General features: G+C 45.3%; 1 long non-coding RNA gene across 1 annotated transcript in view; it reads left to right on the top strand.

The window, feature by feature from the left end:
* LOC126248079 (uncharacterized) overlaps nt 1–25053 on the top strand; it is a 178474-nt gene that overhangs the window by 140917 nt on the left and 12504 nt on the right. The window contains exon 2 of the long non-coding RNA XR_007545412.1: nt 20780–20944. This is a non-coding gene — a long non-coding RNA (uncharacterized LOC126248079). The remainder of the gene's footprint in view (nt 1–20779; nt 20945–25053) is intronic.

The following is a 25053-nucleotide window of genomic DNA, read 5'->3' as shown; positions in this document are numbered from 1 at the left end:
GAGGGATTTACGCCGAATCGCCGTTGAGGTGTGGGACAATGTGGACCAACAGCGCCTTGAAGAACTTATGGATAGTATGCCACGACGAATACAGGCATGTATCAGTGCAAGAGGGCGTGCTACTGCGTATTAGAGGTACTGATGTGTACAGCAATGTGGACCACCACCTCTGAAGGTCTCGCTGTATGGTGGTACAACATGAAATGTGTGATTCTCATGAGCAATAAAATGGGTGGAAATGATGTTTATCTTGATCACTATTCCAATTTTCTGTACAGGATCCGGAACTCTCGGAACCGAGGTGATGCAAAACTTTTTTTGATGTGTGTATGTTAATGGTGAGAATACAGCACAATACAGTCGGGCTACAACTACAAGACTATATGACATCATGTCACGTGACTGAATAGGTCACATTCTTGGATCTTTAGAACATCTAATAACATGGTGTAGTTCAGCGTGCAATGTGTGCAGATGTGTTTCAGCTACAATGAGAGCATTTTTGTAGGAATCTCCATTAGGTTATTATGCATTACTGCAGAAAGCAAAATGTATTTATTCCAAAGCATGTCCTTTTTCTAGCGAAGGAACTTATACATGTATTGTAACTCTATAAAACACACCATAGTAATTTATTACAATTTTTCATTTATGTAGACTTTTTTCAGTACAAGCATTTTTTTCTCCTTTGTCAAAACCACGTAGCATACGGCAATATTTACCGAGTAATTGTCTTTTATGCACACTATATTCACTATGTACACAATGTCATCTGTGGGCAGCTATGAAATCACTCAGCTGAGAGCCAACACTCAGGCAATGTTGTATAATACCTCGCACAACAACATCGAACATATTCGTCATACCATCACTTAATTAATGAATCTGATCCGCAGTGAAGCGTATCACTTCACGTAGCATACGGATGTTTGTAACACTTTGATTTTTTTTTAAATAATACGCAGCGCCTTGTCATACGAACCAATAGTTTGAGTGCTGTGCCTCTGAGAACACTTGCTATTGAGGCTCTAATACGCTCACTGGTCGTGAAGACGTTGATGTTGACGTTATCTTGTCTGGACTCGTTGCTTAATTGGTTCTCAATGTATAATTGCCTATCATACAAGCGGTACCATTGCATCTGCGTGAGTTGTGCCTTCCTACGACGTACTACATCCTCTATTTCAACCACTAACTGCTACAACTGAATGTCAAGTGAGATGCCGATATTGACACGCTGCGATCCACAGGCACTCACACAGAACAGTCTCGTGAACAGCTGTATCGTACTATCTGGTAGGTAAGCTGGTTGGTTTATATTTATACACATAGACCCTCCTTCCATATCACCACCCCCAACCAAAGGCATATTTTAACATATGGAAACAACTATAAGATCGTTCTCCTTGACGAATGTTTTTTTGTGTATGAAACTAAGTACAAAAACAATATTGTAATACAAATTGTAGCTTGACATTAGTACAACGTGTGTGTATACACCGTACCTACCTGTAACACTGAATTCATAGCTCCTCAGTTGTCTGTAACAAGTGGTACGATGTTCTCTCCGCCATGCACAGCTTATCAGCTTGTGAAGGTTTTGTTCAGATGTAGTACATTCTTCCATAGATCGTTTGTCGTAATATTACACATCAAGTGCTTCAGCATTTACTGTGTGTAGTGTACTGGAGATTAGGTACAGCAGCTGAGTTGCGTAGCAAATACACTGACTGCATTTCCATCGACTCAGTAATTTACTTATGTGCTGTGTAGTGTACTATATTCGAATAGTTGTTATTCGTGACAATGTTTTTAAATGCTGTAGTTTGCCCTGACTAAGTTAACGCAACAATATAGAAAGTGTAGGTACAGCATTTATTTCTAAAAGTAACTTACATATATTAAAAGATTTGTTTAATCAGCGGAAAGATAATTTTCTTTTGTTTCACTATGTAGAGCATGGAGTTGAGCAATAAGAGAGCGGTGTGTACATCACTCCAGCATGCAGGTCGGGTATCTCATCGCAGTTCCACGATAACTGCGTGTGGTGTTTCACAGACACACACATATCGTGCAGAGTGTATTATGAAGAATTACGACACCACAGTATTATTTTCTTAACGAAGGAAAACATTACGACAGGTTCAATCCCGTGTCCGGCCATCCTGATTTAGGTTTTCCGTGATTTCCCTAAATCATTCCAGGCAAATGCTGGTTGGTTTCTTTGAAAGGGCACGGCCGACTTCCTTCCCCATCCTTCCCTAATCCGATGAGACCGATGACCTCGCTGTCTGGTCTCCTCCCCCAAAGTCTCCTCCTCCTCCATTACGATAGTATTCCACAGCTGTGCATTATTTAAAACATGTATTTCGGATACTCCGACAGTTATTTCGAAAGATTTTTTTCTCTAATTCGTCGCATTGCTGCTGTGGGAAGTACTGACTCTGTATCAGAGTCGGTGGCGTGCTTATGTCCTAATCAAGGCCACTGCCATCGCAGTGAAAGATTTTCATTGCTGATGCTAGTATCTCAACTGCTAAAGCTGCTCTACAAGTGTCATCATCTGGACCCTATATGTGGAGTTCTTCGAATTGTGGTCCTATAAATCCCGAAATTACTAGATGTGCATCAAGTAAATTTGGAAGATTCCCTGTTGCACACTTCTGACACTTTGTTCACGGATGACCCTACACACTGCCAGTCTACTTGAACTACGCGTACCGTGTGACAATTATCCTTCCATATTGTCTCAGGATAGCACAGGACACACGCTACATCATTTTACAACAGCAGTCTAGTAGCAAATGGCGCATAATAAACACCATTCACTGTGTGAAACTGTTACACTTTCAACGGTAACCACTGTCAATCAGAGGGCCCGACAATCAAAGCACACATATTATCAGGTAGTAGTGAATTATTCCTCGTCTTCTACTGGTTCCCAATAACATTGCTGATCCAGTCAATGGACACAAGGCTCTTGTGTTAGGGTTACTTTATCCTCTCAGTCATGGTGTTGATTACACAATCACATTAGTATGCAGAGGGCTTTATTGCTACATTTCTTTTGTTTATAAACTCCTACATACAAAATAGTGTATGAAGATAATTAAGGAAGATCGTAGCTCTATGCCTGTATTTAATTCCTCTTCTTCTTACATTGATGTGCAACATGAATCTTAGAGCTGAGCAATGGTTTCTTCTGATGGGTGAGGAGCTTTGTTCCACATTCTCTCGTAGAGTCGATAGACATGTGGCTGTCAGCTTTGTAGACAGTCTATAGCATGTTGAACTGCATAACTGGAATACATTAAATTCCTAAACACGTGCTCTTTTAAATGAGTGCGGTCTCTCTCTTTGAACAGTTTAATTGTTCGTGGGAAGTCCCCCACTGTGACAGAACGGTCACCTAGTATCGCTGGGGTGGAGAGAATGTTACGGTACTACATAGACAACTCCATTCATCTAGGGAAAATATTACGTCAACGTCGCTATATCACGAATTTTCGAATACAACCGCTGAATGAAACTTACGACTCAACGCTATCCCCATGCTGATGCATTTATAGGCGCTCTGTTTTAACTTGTTACTGACCATAAACAGCACTATTTGCTATGACATAGTTAGTCTTTGAAAGTTTTCACGCGACTGTATGATCGATTTATTGATAGCCTTTAACATGTATTTTAGTGGATAGTTATGGATTTATTATTACTATTATTATTATTAAGTTCGAATAACCGTCATTACTCAATCATGCGGAAGCATCAACAGCAGACAGTAGGGAAGCATAGACGTTTTAATACCCTTATTAGGTCAGGAAGACAGCGACACCGACACTCTTGCTCGACACTTCGAGCCATCTCAGCAGAACATCGTTAGAAGCGTGCTGTCCGAACTGCCTTGGTAACTTTGAATAAGAGGTAGGCAGGACGCAATATCGCCTGGCCTGGTTTGACTAAGCAGTAAAGAAAGCCATTGTAACAAATTCGTCAAGCAGATGTAGCGGTACTGAAGACCGCTGACGACTCGAGAACAGCCGTCCCAATTCGGTCATTACGAATGACGTCATAGAGCGGAGACTTTCATGGACGACATAAATCTTCCAACCCCTCTAGCCTAGAGTACTCGATGAGGATAATCGATAGCGTTAATGTCGTTTACACTTAATTCTCTGGTTATGGTGCGGTAACATCTTGTGGGTGAGATAGTTCTAGCGTTAGTTAGTCTTACAGTTGCTGCCTTACGAGGCCAGCAATACGTAGCCATGGATAATCAATTCCAGCATCCAGTAATGAAGTCAGCACCGCACCCAGCACTGGTGGGTAGTCAAGAGGTCAACTAACGTGGCTCCAGTCTGGGACAGAATCTGACCTCAAACTTCAGTGATACCAGTGTGACAGCCTATCACACCGGCGGGCAAGGTTAAGCATTCAGCACGACGTTGCTTCATCTGAAATCACAGTCCACCTAATGGGACAACGTGGGCAGTGATCTGGAAGGGACTGAGTACTCGCCTAAACTGCGTGTAAATCAAACGTACACGTCACGATTACTGCCATCTCCAAGCAGGGCTACCGATAGGGCGTGCCTACCTTTTCAGCGGGCGGTAAGCCACTGCAGCAGGGGGCCATCGACATCCACTTCGGGCTGATACGTCGTCCTCGGTAGTCTTGAGCCATTCCTCTCTGGATTGCGTAGCCACCAGCTGATGCAAGAGACACGGCAACAATTCTTATTCTGAGTAATAAATGCAATCATGTTGAATACTGTTTTATTGAATCTAATGATGTTGCACAGGTCCTCGGTCTGCATCCTTACAAAACAGTAGCGGTTTCCAGCCCAGCAGTGAGTGACCCCTACGAATTGGTGGTCAGAAGTACTCCAGCCCTGCGCCAGTAAGAGTTGGAGGGTAACAATCCCTCACACTTACATTAGCAACAGTCACAAAGTGTGAGACAAGAAGAAGGCATCGTTGCACAAAAATTTCTCGGTTCACTTGCTGCGTCAGATTCGTCAGTATTGACACTTTAGTAAATGTGAGTGTGAAATCTTATGGGACTTAACTGCTAAGGTCATCAGTCCCTAAGCTTACACACTACTTAACCTAAATTTTCCTAAGGACAAACACACACACCCATGCCCGAGGGAGGACTCGAACCTCCGCCGGTACCAGCCGCACAGTCCATGACTGCAGCGCCCAGACCGCTCGGCTAATTCCGTGCGGCGACACTTTATTAGTTTCCTGCCTATGTCAATTCACAGAGAAGAAACCTCTTGGATCTGGGATAACGACACAGAACGAGAGTTTCAGTCTCTCAAAACTGTGATAGTTAATGCACCGATTCTTACCCACTCTGACATTTCCCGAGAATTTTGTATGGTCTTGGATAGCAACTATTTGGGACTTGGAATTATGTTATCCCAAGAATACGAAGAAGAATGGAACATTGTACAGAAAACGATCGCATTCGGTAGCAGAGTTTTGACCAAAGCAGAGATGAACTACTCAGTAACCGAACTGGAAGCGCTAGCAATCGTATGGAGGTTTCAGAAATTACGATTCTTTTTATTCGAGAGAAAACAAAAGCATACACCAGTCACAGGGCTTTGGAATTTCTTCTTACTGCTAAACTAACCCATGGAAGACTGGCCAGGTGGATTCTCGTCCTCCAGAAATTCGACTTTATGATCAAGCATGTACCGGGCAAAAGCAATTTACTTAAGGATGCGCTATCTCTATCGCCTGTTGACCTTGTTGAAAATGGCAGTGATGATGCAAAAGGTAACCATTTTAGTTTATACTATTTGCAGAAAGTTGCATTTGAGGACTATGTGACCAACAGCATGAAGGATATTAAGAAGGAATAGGACAGAGACCATGTGTTTCTCGTATTTGCAACGAAAGTGGAAGGACAAGACCCAAGTCACCATCCGGCAGTTTTACCTTTTGAGGAAGGGAGTTTAGTTCCAGCAGAGCAACGTTTATGAGTCAGTTTAGCGACTATGTATACCAGAGGAGCTTATAAACAAAGTTATTTGTGATACGCATCTCAGCTATGGCCATTTCGGCCCAAGAAAGTGTTACCTAAAGCTGTGGCCTCTATGATATTATAACTACATCGAAAGAAGAATAAGAAAGGTATTGTCAATTGTAGCGTGAAGCACACCACGGTGAGGTTGAAACCCCCGTCGTACCCGATAATTAAAAAAAAAAAAAAAAAAAAAAGACAGATAGCCACGACGGGCTTGTGGGACCCTACCCTAAGACGCGACGGGGATGCTGCTACGTTGTAGTAGTCTTCGAGCTGACATCAAAGTATGTCACAATGACTCTAAAAATGGAAAAGGGACGAGTGGTGGCGAGGGCTTTAAGAAAAGATTCGCTGCCTCAAGCAGGACATATGGGCAGTATAATTCCTGGCAACAGGCCACAATGGTGATCCAAGACGTGGCAGGCGATGCTTAAGAACATCGCCTCTATCCGTTGTATATATCATCACATCATCTGAGCTCAAACCTGGCGGAACGCGTGATGAATGAATTGGGCGATCTATATTGGATATATTACTCAAAACAGCAAACAATGTTGGATATCTTCCAGAAAGATTTTCAAGATATTATGAACGAGGTACCTCATGGAATAACAGTGATGTCCCCGTTTACTGTACTTAAGAATCGGCAGCCTAAGGACATGATTCGAGAAGTCGATCACTTCCCCCCAACAACCCGAGAACAGCACAAAAAGATAGTAAAGGATGCACTGCACAAGATACACAGTCAAGTTGCAGAAATCAGAATCAGGAGTCATTATTGTTACTTTTCTAGAGAGATGATTCAGAAAAATGAGGTGGACCATTACATTCTTGTCACATTGCGAGTTATACGAGGGAATTTGTTGCGTTGATTCGCATTCCGTGTTCCAACCTGTATAGACTCCATGACTTGGTTGTCTTTCTGCTGAGGGACAGCGTTCTCTTCCTTTTGCGTCTCTGCGTTTGGCCACGTCACTGAAGCGTTGTGCTTTAGATTTTCGTGGGTATCTTCGGCTGTGTCTGCGCCAGGGATGAGCGTATTAGGCGAGATGAGCCCAAACGGCTAGATTTCGTGGTTCTTTGCTGATAGTCAGCGTGGTTGCCATGGGAGCGGATATTACCCGAGGTGAGCAAAAAGGGCTTGGTCCGCACAAGAATAACATCACGACAATACGTGTGCAAGCCGATCGTTCTATGGCTCTCTCTCTCTCTCTCTCTCTCTCTCTCTATCTATCTCTCTCTCTCGCTATAGACGTCGGTTACCGCACACTGGCTGCAGGACGCCATAGTTCTGACTGCACAAAACGAAGAACTGAAAAATAGGCCGGTCAATAGGAGGAATACGACGGTTTGTTTCCCTTGGAAGGTGCAGCATTTACTGTATGACACAGATGAACAACGTTATGCATGTAATGTCTGACCGCTGTGTTTTATATTATTGAATTAGAAACGTGAAGCATTTGATTAACGTACCCTTGTGAGTCTCAGAAACCAAAAACTGGGGGAAGGGGCAGCCATGAGGAGGAAATTATACAGGGTATTACTAAAAGGTACGGCCAAACTTTCAGGAAACATTCCTCACACACAAATAAAGAAAAGATGTTATGTGGGATCGTGTCCGGAAACGCTTAATTTCCATGTTAGAGCTCATTTTAGTTTCGTCAGGATGTACTGTACTACCTAGATTCACCGTCAGTTGGCCCAATTGAAGGAAGGTAATGTTGACTTCGGTGCTTGTGTTGAAATGCGACTCATTGCTCTACAGTACTAGCATCAAGCACATCAGTACGTAGCATCAACAGGTTAGTGTTCATCACGAACGTGGTTTTGCAGTCAGTGCAATGTTTACAAATGCGGAGTTGGCAGATGCCCATTTGATGGTAGGATTAGCACGGGGCAATAGCCGTGGCGCGGTACGTTTGTATCGAGACAGATTTCCAGAACGAAGGTGTCCCGACAGGAAGACGTTCGAAGCAATTGATCAGCGTCTTAGGGAGCACGGAACATTCCAGCCTATGACTCGCGACTGGGGAAGACCGAGAACGACGAGGACACCTGCAATGGACGAGGCAATTCTTCGTGCAGTTGACGATAACCCTAATGTCAGCGTCAGAGAAGTTGCTGCTGTACAAGGTAACGTTGACCACGTCACTATATGGATAGTGCTACGGGAGAACCAGTTGTTTCCGTACCATGTACAGCGTGTGCAGGCACTATCAGCAGATGATTGGCCTCCACGGGTACACTTCTGCGAATGGTTCGTCCAACAATATGTCAATCCTCATTTCAGTGCAAATGTTCTCTTTACGGATGAGGCTTCATTCCAACGTGATCAAATTGTAAATTCTCACAATCAACATGTGTGGGCTGACGAGAATCCGCACGCAATTGTGCAATCACGTCATCAACACAGATTTTCTGTGAACGTTTGGGCAGGCATTGTTGGTGATGTCTTGATTGGGCCCCATATTCTTCCACCTACGCTCAATGGAGCACGTTATCTCACCGAGCGAGGTGGCGCAGTGGTTAGACACTGGACTCGCATTCGGTAGGACGACGGTTCAATCCCGCGTCCGGCCATCCTGATTTAGGTTTCCGTGATTTCCCTAAATCTCTCTAGGCAAATGCCGGGATGGTTCCTTTGAAAGGGCACGGCCGATTTCCTTCCCCCTCCTTCCCCCATCCGATGAGACCTATGACCTCGATATCTGGTCTTCTTCCCCAAGAACCCAACCCCAACCCAGCACGTTATCATGATTTCATACGGGATACTCTACCTGTCCTGCTAGAACATGTGCCTTTACCAGTACGACACAACATGTGGTTCATGCACAATGGAGCTCCTGCACATTTCAGTCGAAGTGTTCCTACGCTTCTCAACAACAGATTCAGTGACCGATGGATTGGTAGAGGCCGACCAATTCCATGGCCACCACGCTCTCCTGACCTCAACCCTCTTGACTTTCATTTATGGGGGCATTTGAACGCTCTTGTCTACGCAACCCCGGTACCAAATGTAGAGACTCTTCGCGCTCGTATTTTGGACGGCTGTGATACAATACGCCATTCTCCAGGGCAGCATCAGCGCATCACGGATTCCATGCGACGGAGGGTGGATGCATTTATCCTCGCTAACGGAGGACATTTTGAACATTTCCTGTAACAAAGTGTTTGAAGTCACGCTGGTACGTTCTGTTGCTGTGTGTTTCCATTCCATGATTAATGTGATTTGAAGAGAAGTAATAAAATGAGCTCTAACATGGAAAGCAAGCGTTTCCGGACACATGTCCACATAACATATTTTCTTTCTTTGTGTGTGAGGAATGTTTCCTGAAAGTTTGGCCGTACCTTTTTGTAACACCCTCTATACAAGTGGACACTTCACTGATGTAGCCACAGGACAGTCAACCCAAGGCACATGATACACCCACCTTAGTCGGTAATTATGCACTGACGGATAAGATCTACGAGTAGAACGATGACCAGGCTATTCGAGGCCAGTTATGACATGTTTATTTACAATGTCGTTTGTGTTGTTTTTTTTTTGTGCTCTATCACCTGGGTTTGCCCAAGGAAGACAACGATGTGTTGGTGGACAGAGGGGGAACGTGCGTATTGAGATCGTAGTTAATATTACGTTTAGTTGATTTTGTGCGTGTTAAGCTACGTTGCTATTCTTAATGGTCAGAGGAACTACACTTTTTTTACTCATGATGAAGGCACTAATGCTTCAACGGTGATGGGAAGGAGAACGGCATGTGAAACCGGGGTCATTTTGACCCACATTGGACTAGTGGATAGCGTAGTTAGGACTAACCGACTATCAGATTCTTATACCACACCGAGCGAGGTGGCGCAGTGGTTAGACACTGGACTCGCATTCGGGAGGACGGCGGTTCAATTCCGCGTCCGGCCATCCTGATTTACGTTTTCCGTGATTTCCCTAAATCACTCCAGGTAAATGCCGGGATGGTTCCTCTGAAAGGGCACGGCCGACTTCCTTCCCCATCCTTCCCTAATCCGATGATACCGATGACCTCACTGTCTGGTCTCCTTCCCCAAAACAACCCAACTCTCTTATACCACACACGGTTATCCCACATCACGTTTTACTTTTAGTATTATTATTCGTATGACTTAAGGCTTTCACTTGTGCACCAGTTTAACCCTATAATTACAACTAGGAATAACCATGGAAGAATGAATTTGATTTGCCCGTAAGAAATTTATTTGTCAGTATTCGACATGTAATCATCTATATTATGTGTATGATTTGTAAGAGACCATTCGCTTATGCGGCATCCAAAAGATCTGTCCTGGTTACGGTGGTGGTGGTGGTGGTTAGTGTTTAACGTCCCGTCGACAACGAGGTCATTAGAGACGGAGCGCAAGCTTGGGTTAGGGAAGGATTGGGAAGGAAATCGGCCGTGCCCTTTCAAAGGAACCATCCCGGCATTTGCCTGAAACGATTTGGGGAAATCACGGAAAACCTAAATCAGGATGGCTGGAGACGGGACTGAACCGTCGTCCTCCCGAATGTGTCCTGGTTACGCCCAGGAGGCTGGCGACACGAGGTGGCAACCGGTTCCCTGGAGAGCGGAGTGGAGCAGGCATCCTATAGGGCACGGGCGTGGTGACACGCAGAGGCCTCTGCAACAAGCGGCCCTCCTGGAGCGGGAACGGCCACGGTGCTCCCTGGCGGACCTACTGAGGGACGTCCACAGCCACGTGCCGGACACGCTCACCAGCAGATCCTTTCGCCACGAGAGTGAGTTGCGAGCAGCGACAAGGCAAGGATTTAAGGTAGACCGGTTGCTCCACTAAAGACCCCCAGTAGAAACAGCGATTAGACGGAGATGACTAGAGACACAATATTACCTCCTCATACCTAGAGTGTATGCAAGTGATCATTCAGCCAGACTATGACTGTTACTCAGACCTGTGCTCGGAATAGAATTTCCACTGTATCCAGTTTTCTCGTTGGGAGAACAATGCCTACTGTCAGCCATAATGATGTTCTTTTTGACCACCACTATCAACACATCTGTCAAATTGTTTAGTAGTGTCCTGATACCTCAAGATCTATTCCAGACACCCACTGCCTATCTGCCAGTACACTATTCCTTCTCATTGTCATCTGACAGTTGAAAATAACACCGATCTTATAGATAAAGTCAGTGACGTCATTATGAAATAACAAACCCTCAGTCATATCATTTTCAAAGAGACGGATAGTCGTCTTCGGTTCATTGGTAGAATTTTGGGAACATGTGGTTTATCAGTAAAGGAGACCGCTTATAAAATACTAATACGACCTATTCTTGAGTACTGCTCGAGCGTTTGGGATCCCTATCAGGTCGGATTCAGGGAGGACATAGAAGCAATTCAGAGGCGGGTTGCTAGATTTGTTACTGGTAGGTTTGATCATCACGCGAGTGTTACGGAAATGCTTCAGGAACTCGGGTGGGAGTCTCTAGAGGAAAGGAGGCGTTCTTTTCGTGAATCGCTACTGAGGAAATTTAGAGAACCAGCATTTGAGGCTGACTGCAGTACAATTTTACTGCCGCCAACTTACATTTCACGGAAAGACCACAAAGATAAGATAAGATAGATTAGGGCTCGTACAGAGGCCTATAGGAAGTCATTTTTCCCTCGTTCTGTTTGGGAGTGGAACAGGTAGAGAAGATGCTAGTTGTGGTACGAGGTGCCCTCCGCCACGCACCGTATGGTGGATTGCGGAGTATGTATGTAGATGTAGATGTAGAGCCCCTACGCTGAGCCTTCCGTGTCGCATGGCAGATCGTCGGCCACGCTGCTTGCTGACGTCATATGCACCCCCGCCTCTGCTGAGAGCCAGATGGCCCAGTCGACCCAACTCTCGCGAAAGAAAGAAGGATGTCTGACATTGCTTACGAATGTCTCACACTCTGTGGCACAACTGCAGATGACCCTGCATCTGCCCATGAGATCTGCACTCTCCCTTTAACTCCGCATCCAGTTGCAACTTTCTTCGACAGCTGGAAGTAAGTGAGATACAAAAAAGTGTCGTGTATCGTGTGTCCTAGTGACGAAAACCTCGTGTGTCGGTAACATTTATCTCCATCTCTAGGGCATTGATGTGACAGGGATCGACGAGTGTCAGTTTTTCGAATAGTCTGTATTAATTGCGATGTAACCATGTTGTCTGTTATGTAAATCTTTTTATCCATCTACCACGTCTCTGCTTTCCTTCTCACATGCGCTGCAGAGAGAGGTGATGTTCACATGTAATATTCACTATCCTTTGCACTGTTTGGTAACCTATTCTTCGTTATTTTATTGCAAGATATTTCTAGGTGTATGAATGTGGGGTGATTGGAGCTACAATAGTGACTTTGTGTAAAGTATTCGGAATGAAAGCACCTTCACTCAAAGGTAAACTTGGCATTGATTTGTATTTTTCAGAGAAATCATTGGCAAAGGGGTTCAGTATCCTTCTAAACGTAATACTTTTGTACTGGAATAATTGCAACACTGACCTCAATAAGTGAGTGAGTCCTGTCTTGCTGGACACGTTTGTGTGCTCACATTAATTTTGATTGTCAATAAAAATATGTTTGTTAGAAGTACTTATTGTGGCCAGAAGGTCCATGAATTAATTCAGCGCAGACTCCTACATGGCCTTCAGCCCACGTGTTCAGAGAATAGGTTAGAAAGTGATGAATGAATTGATCTCCTTGCATATGTATCTGTGTTGGATCATATTACGATATTAGTAGAATCAAATGATTGGCGAAGCATTCTCCTCATGTTCCCCTTTTAGTTAAAACAAACAAGAATGTTTTTATGCAATTCAATCTTTTTTTTTCCTTTTCCATATCATCTTACTGTAAGTGTGACACTTACTAAGCAAGAAAAATGTCTGCCAGTGGGAGCCAGTGAAAGGTGGAGACCATTTGGGCACGCCATCTTTCACACTTTGTTAAATTATATAGTTCCTGCCAAGGCATTGCAGCTACGAAGCGAGCCATCAGGACGAGTAATTGTAGATACGACAGCGAATGACAGAGTTTGTTTGCCGCTAGCAATAATATTTGTGGCACTAGGTTATTTTCTGTGTAGGCGAGGACGGCAGGGAGACATGGCCAGGGCGGCAGAAGTGAAAGAAACAGCCATAGGTTCTACCAGGAAAGCATCCGGGCTTCTACAAAAGCGTCACCGCTTTGTTTATGAGCAGAGGCAGTGGGCTCTCCCCATAAAGTCGATCCACAAGGGCGGCACAGTTCTCAGCAGGACAATGACCAGCGGCCTGCATTCCGGAGGCGTATTGTCGACGTTGGGTGTGTGACCGATAGACGAGCGCCAAGCTTTATGATTACTGCGTGAAAGTGAGCATTGTCCGCGGCAGGCGTGGAATGCACGTGCGTTTCTCTGGCACCAAGTTTAGCGGGGGAGAGCATAGATTTTGGCGGCAAAGTTCCTCTATGCCGTGTCTAGGCAAAAGTTCTGACGCAGTATTATAATTACGCCACTGTCGCAATTTGCGCGAGCAGTTTGGCCATTGGAGGGGACAATTTTTGGCGACTCCATGTGGATAGATGTCGAGGAGGGAAGAGAGGAGAGATTTTCGTGGCATCTGCTCCATGTGGATTGATATCGAGGAGGGAAGAGAGGAGATATTTTCGTGGCATCTGCTCCATGTGGATTGATATCGAGGAGGGAAGAGAGGAGAGATTTTCGTGGCATCTGCTCCATGTGGATGTCCAGGAAAGAGGACGGTCTGGGCAGTTCGGCCGAGGTACGCTGTAACCTCGTCAAAATGGCAGATAGCAGCCACAGAGGACGGTCTTGGTTTTTTCGGCACGCTAGCTGTGATTCTCTTCACATCACGGCGCAAGGGTACGCCGGCCACGGCCTTTGCAGCTGCACACCTACGGCCATTCTCAACATCACTCGTTGGGTAGTTCAGTTGTGAGCATATCGCAGTCCAGGCCTGTTAGCAATCTTTGTCTGAGGACTTAGTCGTCACTGCAGTAAGTCCGTCTGACCTGCAGCCCGGTATTTCAAACCAGCCTGTATCGTATTGACGTCCAGCTACCGGTTCACAGTCTTGGTCAGTGGGACTTGGCTGCCCATACTCTGTAACTTCAAGAGGCTCCATTTATTCCAAACACTGCACAAACTGCTGTTCCACTTTACCAGTACACTGGAAAAATGGTATCTTTATGTGGAGCAAAGAATGCCAGAACGCAGTAGTTCAAACACACAATGTAAAGTCGTACAGATCTGATTCATTTTGAACCAGCTAAACCTTCTGTGTTAGCCGTGTATGCATATTCTTATGGGATCGAGGCTGTGCTCTCCCATAAGATTGGTTATTCTGACAGACATATTGCTTTTGCCGCGAAAACTCTTAACAAAGCGCAGAGTAACTGGAGTAAGCTTGAAAAAGAGGCCCTCGACATTATCTGTTATGTTACGAAATGCCACCTGTATTTGCATAGTCGGAAGTTCTATTTGTTAACAGATCTCGTGTCTTTTATGGCTTTGTTCAATCCTGCCAAGCCCGTCCCATCTCGGAGAGCACAAAAATTACAACACTGGGCTCTGACATTGTTCAATTACCAGTATGAGTTGTTTGGACAGATACCCTGCCTAATACTCGAGCGCTGACATGTTGTCTCAGTTACTGGTCGGTATATCGACTTAGCGTTTGATTCGTCAGAGGAATTGTGTTTTCTCGTCGATTCTCAGGATTTTGAATGTCTTCAAAATTTTCTTCTCCATTTTCTTCGTGTTGTAACTGCCACTGCTTCTGACGCAGCTTTACAGCTTGTTTTGAAATATGTGCGCCATACGTGGGCCTACAGTTTGGAGGCGTTTCCCCACAAAAGTGGCGCACCGCTCTTTCTCGCACTGTCACGCGCTTTCCGCGCGATCAGATGTTCTCTTCCACACAGAGAACGACGATGCGCGTGTTGTGATTCCTCAATTCCTGCAGTGGGAAGACTTTTTTATATTGCACCAAGGTCATGGGGGCATATTTTGCACAAAGCAACTCGCATTGTACTTGACCCAGATTGAAAACGTGACCGCTTATAAAGATTATGCGGAGAATCAGTCAGCTCCGTCACAACTCTTTTTTGAGTGGCCACGACCATCCAGACCATGGCATTGCATTCATATTGATTTCGCGCGTCCATTCTGGAACACACGACGGTTGTTAGTGGTAGATGCTTATAGTAAGATTACTTTTGTTGTCCCCATAACATCCACCACTACTACATCTATGTTGTCGGCTTCGTACCGAACGAGGTGGGGCAGCGATTATTACACTGAACTAGCATTCTGGAAGACGATGATTCAAACCTGCGTCCGGCCATCCTGGTTTGGGTTTTTCGTGATTTCCCTAAATCGCTTCAGGTAAATGCCGGGATGGTTCCTTTGAAAGGACACGAGCGATTTCCTTCCCTTATTTCCCAAACCGAGCCTGTGCTCCTTCTGTAACGACCTCATTGTCGACAGTACGTTAAACACTAATCTCCTTCTTCGGTATTGGCTTTGCCTTTTTTTTTCTAGAAGGTCTTCCAGAGGTCATTGTCTCTGGCAGTGGACCACAATTTACGTCTGCCGGTTTTCAGAAGTATTGATGCCAATGGCATGCACCATACGACCACAGCACCTTTTCATCTATTCAAACGGTGAAGCTGAACGGTTCTTTCGAATTTTCAAAAGTCACATAGAGGAACTCCGTTCCTCTCACACATGGGAGCAAGCATTGAAAATTTTCTTGTTCTCCTACCGCTCCTTGTCATGTGATGGGAATTTGCTGACAGAATTGTTACGTGGTTGAGGGCACCGTACCGTATTGCATCTTCTACGGCCGCCACGGAAATACACTCCTGGAAATGGAAAAAAGAACACATTGACACCGGTGTGTCAGACCCACCATACTTGCTCCGGACACTGCGAGAGGGCTGTACAAGCAATGATCACACGCACGGCACAGCGGACACACCAGGAACCGCGGTGTTGGCCGTCGAATGGCGCTAGCTGCGCAGCATTTGTGCACCGCCGCCGTCAGTGTCAGCCAGTTTGCCGTGGCATACGGAGCTCCATCGCAGTCTTTAACACTGGTAGCATGCCGCGACAGCGTGGACGTGAACCGTATGTGCAGTTGACGGACTTTGAGCGAGGGCGTATAGTGGGCATGCGGGAGGCCGGGTGGACGTACCGCCGAATTGCTCAACACGTGGGGCGTGAGGTCTCCACAGTACATCGATGTTGTCGCCAGTGGTCGGCGGAAGGTGCACGTGCCCGTCGACCTGGGACCGGACAGCAGCGACGCACGGATGCACGCCAAGACCGTAGGATCCTACGCAGTGCCGTAGGGGACCGCACCGCCACTTCCCAGCAAATTAGGGACACTGTTGCTCCTGGGGTATCGGCGAGGACCATTCGCAACCGTCTCCATGAAGCTGGGCCACGGTCCCGCACACCGTTAGGCCGTCTTCCGCTCACGCCCCAACATCGTGCAGCCCGCCTCCAGTGGTGTCGCGACAGGCGTGAATGGAGGGACGAATGGAGACGTGTCGTCTTCAGCGATGAGAGTCGCTTCTGCCTTGGTGCCAATGATGGTCGTATGCGTGTTTGGCGCCGTGCAGGTGAGCGCCACAATCAGGACTGCATACGACCGAGGCACACAGGGCCAACACCCGGCATCATGGCGTGGGGAGCGATCTCCTACACTGGCCGTACACCACTGGTGATCGTCGAGGGGACACTGAATAGTGCACGGTACATCCAAACCGTCATCGAACCCATCGTTCTACCATTCCTAGACCGGCAAGGGAACTTGCTGTTCCAACAGGACAATGCACGTCCGCATGTATCCCGTGCCACCCAACGTGCTCTAGAAGGTTAAGTCAACTACCCTGGCCAGCAAGATCTCCGGATCTGTCCCGCATTGAGCATGTTTGGGACTGGATGAAGCGTCGTCTCACGCGGTCTGCACGTCCAGCACGAACGCTGGTCCAACTGAGGCGCCAGGTGGAAATGGCATGGCAAGCCGTTCCACGGGACTACATCCAGCATCTCTACGATCGTCTCCATGGGAGAATAGCAGCCTGCATTGCTGCGAAAGGTGGATATACACTGTACTAGTGCCGACATTGTGCATGCTCTGTTGCCTGTGTCTATGTGCCTGTGGTTCTGTCAGTGTGATCATGTGATGTATCTGACCCCAGGAATGTGTCAATAAAGTTTCCCCTTCCTGGGACAATGAATTCACGGTGTTCTTATTTCAGTTTCCAGGAGTGTAGTTCGTTCTGCAAAGTGAGACAAAGTTTCAGCTACTGGATGAAGTCTTTTACAAATTCCTTGGAAAGAAACAGTGTTGGAAGCGTGGAGTGATTACCAAAGCAATCGGATGCTCATCTTATGTCGTCCATGGTTCTGCTGGGCTACAGTGGCACCACCGAAAACCAGCTGCCCTGTTTGTATGAGTATGTCTGTGATTTTGTGGCAGAATGTCTGTCCACAGACCCCGCACGTTGCTGCGGACCTCACTTGCATTCGCAACCATCTCTCCGCTGGCTGACTTCCACTGTGGTGCCCATCGATATCGATGCCCTGCCGCTGTCGTCATCGACGCAGCGGCCGCCGCTGACATCACTGGCGCTGACACCCACCCAGCCGCCCGAACCGATATCCATGCGCGAGTTCGCCCCGGAGGTTCATCATTCCGCTCCAGAAGATCCTCATGCCATCGAGCTGACCACAGCGTCTGTGTCTTTGGATATGGGCGTGCACTCTGCGACTGGTTTTTCTGCCAGTGTTCCTGGTCGCCCACGCTGTGGATATTGGGGTGTGGGCAGGGAGGTGCCCTCAGCTGCACTTATCCTCCCTACCTCGTCATCTGCATCCCTATTCAGTCCTGCGCCCACCGTTTCACATGCCTCCCCGTCTGACTAGTACAACGATGGTGCGGAAGTAATGGGGAGAAGTAATGTGGCACCGTCCAAATATCATGGTGCCACATTACATTCGGCAATCTACATCGATACTACAGACAGTAGCAATGTCCACAACGACGAATGGGAGAGGCTAAAGAAGACATATCCTCTCTCTCAGCATAGCAGTGCGCTTGCACGAAGGTCATTATAGGGATGAGCATGGGAGCTCTCCACCCCAGTTCGTGATCTCAGCTGAAGCAGTGAACATCACTGAGCAGGATTAAAGTGTTATTTAAGTCTCAGATGGAAATGTAATTTTTTAAATGGTTAACATTGTACATTAAGAGAAGAGTTTGTTAATTAGTGCATCAAACGATTCTCTAATAGTCAACGACGGTTGTAAATTATGAAGCATTTCTGTGGCAAATGATTATATCAAGTTAAGTAACTCTTTTTATTCATTCATATAATAAAGTGAACTAATATTTCATTTGCTGTTAATTCCAACGAACCATCTCCCAGATCAATCGAAGAACCCATAGTTATGGCCGGACGATTGTAGTTTCATCTGGCCATTACAGAATTTAAATGTGCTTATACCCATTGCAGAACTGTTTTCCGATAACATTATGCTAGTTAAAATCTGTAATAAAGTGGACTGTCAGGAGCGATTAGAAAAGGGACTGTTAGTAATGTTAAAGAAGGAGGTGTGTGGGCCATCCAGATATGAGTCCACAAGAAACTTCGTCCTTGGCTAAAGAACACGACATTACCACGTTGGCGGCTACAATATAGAGTTACAGAATGCATTGTGCGTTTGACCCTGTGCAAAACTAAGTGTATTAGACATCAACGAATATTAGTTTCAATATGCCCCACTGTACTTTGTACCAATCGCTTCTATGTGGTGTCAATTAACGAATAACTTAAAGAACAGTTGTGTCTGGTCTTTAACAACATTCTGCAGTTTGTCTACTGGGGCAGCAAGAATACCTGAAAGTTGACTGTTGTGTAAGTATCCAACACACTCAAGACCGATAAAGGATTATAAACTATGTTCCGTTAGCTTATGGTTTTAATTATCTACCTGTAAACTACGTCAAGATTTTAAACTTAGACTCCAACATAGCCGATATAAGTGTTATAGAGAAGTGTTGTATTAAAGTAGAAGAAACATTTTTCTCAATGTAGGACACTGTTCTTCACCTTACCATCAAATATAGATGTTGCTGAATTAAATCTAGTCTCCACAAACAGTGTTATCCCAAAAGTCTTAAGAAAAAGAACCAATGTGTCAAACAGACTTAAACTGTACCCTATTAAATAAATTACTCCTTTAAGTGCAGTTAATGTGTTACGTGTACCAGAAAGGAAACAGGAAATCGAAGGCGTCGAATTAAAGAAAGGAAAACTGGTGTATATGACGGAAATATCTGCCTCAAAGGAACAATATAAACTGCAACTGGAGGAACAAGAAGCTATTGCAGATGTCCAAGCAACGTTTACACATGTCTTTAAGCACTGTGTGTGGAGAACACTGGATATCTGCATTTACGGTTAAAAGCAAATGGTAAGTGACCATATGTTGAAGTACTGGTCAAAAATTATAGACTTGAGCGCGTTTACTATGCTAAAGGAATCACGAAAAATCTTTTTATAAGGCTTCACTCCATTTTCGATCAGCTCAAAAAGAATGGTTACATTGTATCTACATGTGGCGAAATGATCATTGTGTACCTGGCAACAGAATATTCGTTTTCAGAGTTCAAAACTGATGGAATAAGTATAATTAAAGCAAACTCTTTTGTGAAAGCTGTAAACTTTAAATTCTATGCAGAAATTACCCAAGATTATGTAGGAGAAGAGGCGTTAGCGTACACAGAGACATGTGGAATGTTTTAACACTAGTGTCATGCATGAAATAAGTGGCAAAATTGGAACCCCAAAGTGCTCTCGCCTAGAAAAATTCCAGGAAGGAACAGAGCGAACTATTAAAGCCATGAAATAGGCATTTTACAGGAAAAAAATAGATGCGTATTGGAATTCGAGAACATACCTTCTTTGTACTTGTTAAACTATTGGCTGCATAAATATTTAGAACATTCCAATGCAGATTTAAAATATAAATTAAAAATTAAACTGAATGTCACTAAAACTGGGCAACAGCTTTGCCGCAGTGGTAACTCCAATTCACGTCAGATCACCGAAGTTACGTGCTGTCAGGCTTAGCTAGGACTTGGATGATGATGATGATGTTTGGTTTGTGGGGTGCTCAACTGCGCGGTTATCAGCGCCCGTACAAATTGCCAACCTTTGCTCAGTCCAAACTCGCCACATTCATGAATTATGATGAAATGATGAAGACAACACAAACACCCAATCATCTCGAGGCAGGTGAAAATGCCTGACCCCGTCGGGAATCGAAGCCGGGACCCCGTGCTCGGGAAGCGAGAACGCGACCGCGAGACCACGAGTTGCGTACAGCACTTGGCTGCTGAGCGTTGTTAGATAGCAGGATGCACTCAGCCTTCTGAGGTCAATTGAGGAGCTTCATGGCCGCGCGGGATTAGCCGAGCGGTCAGAGGCGCTGCAGTCATGGACTGTGCGGCTGGTCCCGGCGGAGGTTCGAGTCCTCCCTCGGGCATGGGTGTGTGTGTTTGTTCTTAGAATAATTTAAGTTAAGTAGTGTGTAAGCTTAGGGACTGATGACCTTAGCAGTTAAGTCCCATAAGATTACACACACATTTGAACATTTTTTTTTGACGAGCTTCATGACAGAGAAGTAGCTGCTCCGGTCTGTCAACGGCCAGGAGAGCGGTGTGCTGACCACACGCCCCTCTATATCCGCATCCAGTGACGCGTATCCAAGTTGCCGAAGTGGAGTCAAATCGAAAGACTTGCAGCCGGCAAACGGTCTACTCGACGAGAGGCCCTAGTCACACGACGCCTATCGCCTGAGGACAACATGGCTGTCGGTTGGTAGCGCTCGGACTTCCGAGGCCTGTTCTGGTGGTGTTTAGTTTTAATTACTAAAAATGCTCTGAGAAAGAATAAAGGAAGAATTGTTTTCTGTGTTTAAATTTTTGTGTAGAATTTAATAACAATTTGTACAAGAATATTTGTTTTCGTATTCTCTATCATGCCAAAATTCCTAAGAAATATTCTCCTATTTACGATCATCAATGTGTATGGCGAGGGGGAAGAAGCTATTGCAAATCAACAAGCAAGGTTTGTATATTGCCTTAAACACAGGGAAATATTAGCATTTTACTGTAAATAGGAATGGTGAGTAGGAGGAGGAGGAGGAGATTAGTATTTAACGTCCCGTCGAGAGCGAGGTCATTAGAGACTGAGCACAAGCTCGGATTAGGGAAGGATGGGGAAGGAAATATGCCGTGTCCTTTCGAGGCAATCGTCCCCACATTTACCTGATGCGATTATGGAAATCACGGAAACCTAAATCTGTATGGATGGACGCACGTTTGAACCATCGTCCTCCCGAATGCGAGTCCAGTGTGCTAACCACTGCGCCACCTCGCTCTGTGGAGTAGTGGAGTATTGGTGTAAAATGTTCGAATCGAGAGCGTTTACTGCATAAAGGAACGTATGAAAAAAAAATCTGTTTATAAAGCTCCACTCACATCTGGACCTAATTACATGTTGTACACCTAACAACATGACAACAGTTTACAGATTTAAAACCCATGGAATTAGGGCTTTTAACGGTAATTCGTTTGCAGGAAAAAATGTTGACTCGACGTTCTAAATTGCTATAGACATTGGAACGGGAGGTAATCTACAGCAGCCTGATGTCATATTAAAGTGGGTAACTCTTCTGCGTACAGCAAAATGCCAATCTGTGTGTGGTGTTCCGCAATTAGTCTACTGGCGAAATTAGCCGATAAAAGCACGTTTAATGTGCTTTGCATATGAAAAAGACAAACTATAAGTATAGGACATCGAAGAGAAGAACCGAAGTTATGGCGTACATGGCGTAGACAACTGTCATATTGGAACGATATGCGACTTCATGTTAATGTGACCAGCTGATAAGTACTCAATAGTTAATGCTTTAGATCTGCTTGACACATTGGGTCCTTTAGGTTTCTATATGTTCACTAGCAAAGAAAATCGCCTTTGCCAGCCATAGTTGGAGTACTGATCGAAAAAATTTCGGATTCGGGATTGTTTACTTCATTATGGGACAAATGGTTCAAATGGCTCTGAGCCCTATGGGACTTAACATCTGAGTTCATCAGTCCCCTAGAACTTAGAACTAATTAAACCTAACTAACCTAAAGACAGCACACACATCCATGCCCGAGGCAGGATTCGAACCTGCGACCGTACATTATGGGACATATGATAGCGAGATAATAATAGTTTTTGCAGAGTTTAAAACCGATGGAATAACAGCTTTGACAGTAACTCGGGAGCACTCCAAAGCAACCTGCTGTCACATTCCAGTTGGACGCCTCTCTCTGCATACAGTAAGAAAATGCCAAACATATCTCCATTTTGTTAAAAATTCCTTCACTACACAACATAGGTCTTGAATGGAGAGCAACATCGCGTGACTGATAAATACTACAGGTACTTTTGAGCACTAAATTACTGAAGGGTGTTGACGCAAAACTATGCCAGTGAGTGATGCATGCGTGATGCCAATGTGATGCCAACATGACGTCAGAGAAACTCCTGCGCAATGCTGGCATGACGCTGTCAAGTCGTTCAAATACTTTTGGGCAAAAAAATATTAATTTATTATAACAAATACTTGAGGCAACGGCCTTGCCACAGTGGATACACCGGTTCCCGTGAGATCACCGAAGTTAAGCGCTGTCGGGCGTGGCCGGCGCTTGGATGGGTCACCATCCCGCCGCCACGTGCTGTTGCCATTTTTCGGGGTGCACTCAGCCTCGTGATGCCAATTGAGGAGCTACTCGACCGAATAGTAGCGGCTCCGGTCAAAGAAAACCGTCATAACGACCGGGAGAGCGGTGTGCTGACCCCATGCCCCTCCTATCCGCATCCTCACCTGAGGATGATACGGCGGTCGGATGGTCCCGATGGGTCGCTTGCGGCCTGTAGACGGAGTTAGTTAGTTAGTTAGTTAGTTAATAACAAATACTTGAGCACTGAACTAGAACAGAGATCATAATGCTCAAAAGCAGTGGTATCCTCTTCATCACAGAAGTTCCGATGGTAAATGACAGTGCTCATGTAATTTAACTAGAAAAAATAAAATTGCTTGAAGGATGGGGAGCTGAGCTTGTACGCTATTGGCCACCTCGCGTTTTCGCAAAACAAATAACGCCACTTGCTGCAGGGAGGAGAGGGGGACGGGAGAGAGGGAAGGCTATTCTGAGAATAAAATCAGTGCCCAATGCCTGTAGCCGGCCAGTGTGGCCGAGCGGTTCTAGGCGCTTCAGTCTGGAACCGCGCGACCGCTACGGTCGCAGGTTCGAATCCTGCCCCGGGCATGGATGTGTATGCTGTCCTTAGGTTAGTTAGGTTTAAGTAGTTCTAAGTTCTAGGGGACTGATGACCTCAGATGTTAAGTCCCATAGTGCTCAGAGCCATTTGAGCCATGGCTGTATGCTGGCATCAGCGATACTGGGTAAAACTGAAACTGATGTCATCAGTTCCAATATTGCTGATGTTTATGTCAGCGAAATTACCACGCATTCCAGCAGTACCCCTCTACCAAAGCTGTGGTTTCGTTTAGCATACGTAAGGAATGCAAAGTTATATGTTTTTGTTATGCTGCAGAAAGTACTATTACATTTACACCAACTTAAAACTAATTTTGAGGTCATATACGTTAGCCACAATGCAGAAAATTCGAAGGTGTGCTGAAAAGTAATGCTTCCGAATTTTTAATGTGAAAGCCTACAAGAACAAAGGGATCAGTAAGAAGGGACGTTCGGGCGATTCTCCCTTCACAGCTTTATTATTGATCCTCAAAGACCCACAATCCTTATTAACTTATCTACAGTTGCACGTTGTCGTCTGTGACGACTCCCATAATGCGGCATCTCTGTGAGCTCGTTCAATGCAGCAGCCTGATACAGCAGCCTCACTCAAGTGACTCAGTCCGTGGAATGGTGGCCCCTTATATGGCCTCGTGCCGGAAGGCCGGGACCGGAAGCTGATAAGGCCATAGACATCGTTAGAGCCAGTAGCGAGAAGTGAAACTAGTGACGCCACCATGGGTGCGAGGCCGTGTTACGTAACTGCAGCTCAGTGTTACGTAATACTACGTAATCAGGCTACACGAGCTACTGTGTTGACTCAGGGACACATAGAGTGTTCCTGGGCACTTCTGAGAACTACAACACCTAGAAGAGTCGCTTCTCGGATTTTGGCAAGATTAATGTGTTTCTTTTTTTCAATCTCACGAATTCTTTACTAATAATGATAATAAAAACAGTATCTCCAGTCAACTTAAATTCTTCTGAACAGCTATGCCCCTTCATCCAAAAATGTACACCTTCAGCTTTTTAAATAAAACAAAAGTTATTAACTTCCTACATTTTTCAAGAATGAACTCAAAATTTGAGTTTTAACACTGACAGAGCCGGCCGAAGTGGCCGTGCGGTTAAAGGCGCTGCAGTCAGGAACCGCAAGACCGCTACGGTCGCAGGTTCGAATCCTGCCTCGGGCATGGATGTTTGTGATGTCCTTAGGTTAGTTAGGTTTAACTAGTTCTAAGTTCTAGGGGACTAATGACCTCAGCAGTTGAGTCCCATAGTGCTCAGAGCCATTTGAACCCAACACTGACAGAACAACAAAAATCGCAACATCTAGAAAGAGTTGTGGGACATAAATGGAAGTTGGTAGACGAGCCTCCGCTTGTGAACCATGGTATTTATTCAAATACCAGTCGCATAAAAGTGGTGCTAGTAGGGCCCCTATGAGGATGCGAATCAGATTTGCTTTAAATCCACACTGTAACGGCAGCGATCGTTAATTACCTCTGAGATTGGACGTGGTAAGTTGATGTTAGTCAAGAATGCCTTTTAGGTGACAAAGACGCCATAATCAACCCGTCCCTGGATTTGAGCGAGATCGTGTAATTGGA

Source organism: Schistocerca nitens, chromosome 3 (assembly GCF_023898315.1).
Source record: "Schistocerca nitens isolate TAMUIC-IGC-003100 chromosome 3, iqSchNite1.1, whole genome shotgun sequence".
Taxonomy (NCBI): Eukaryota; Metazoa; Arthropoda; class Insecta; order Orthoptera; family Acrididae; genus Schistocerca; species Schistocerca nitens.
This window is presented reverse-complemented; position numbering and strand designations above follow the sequence as displayed.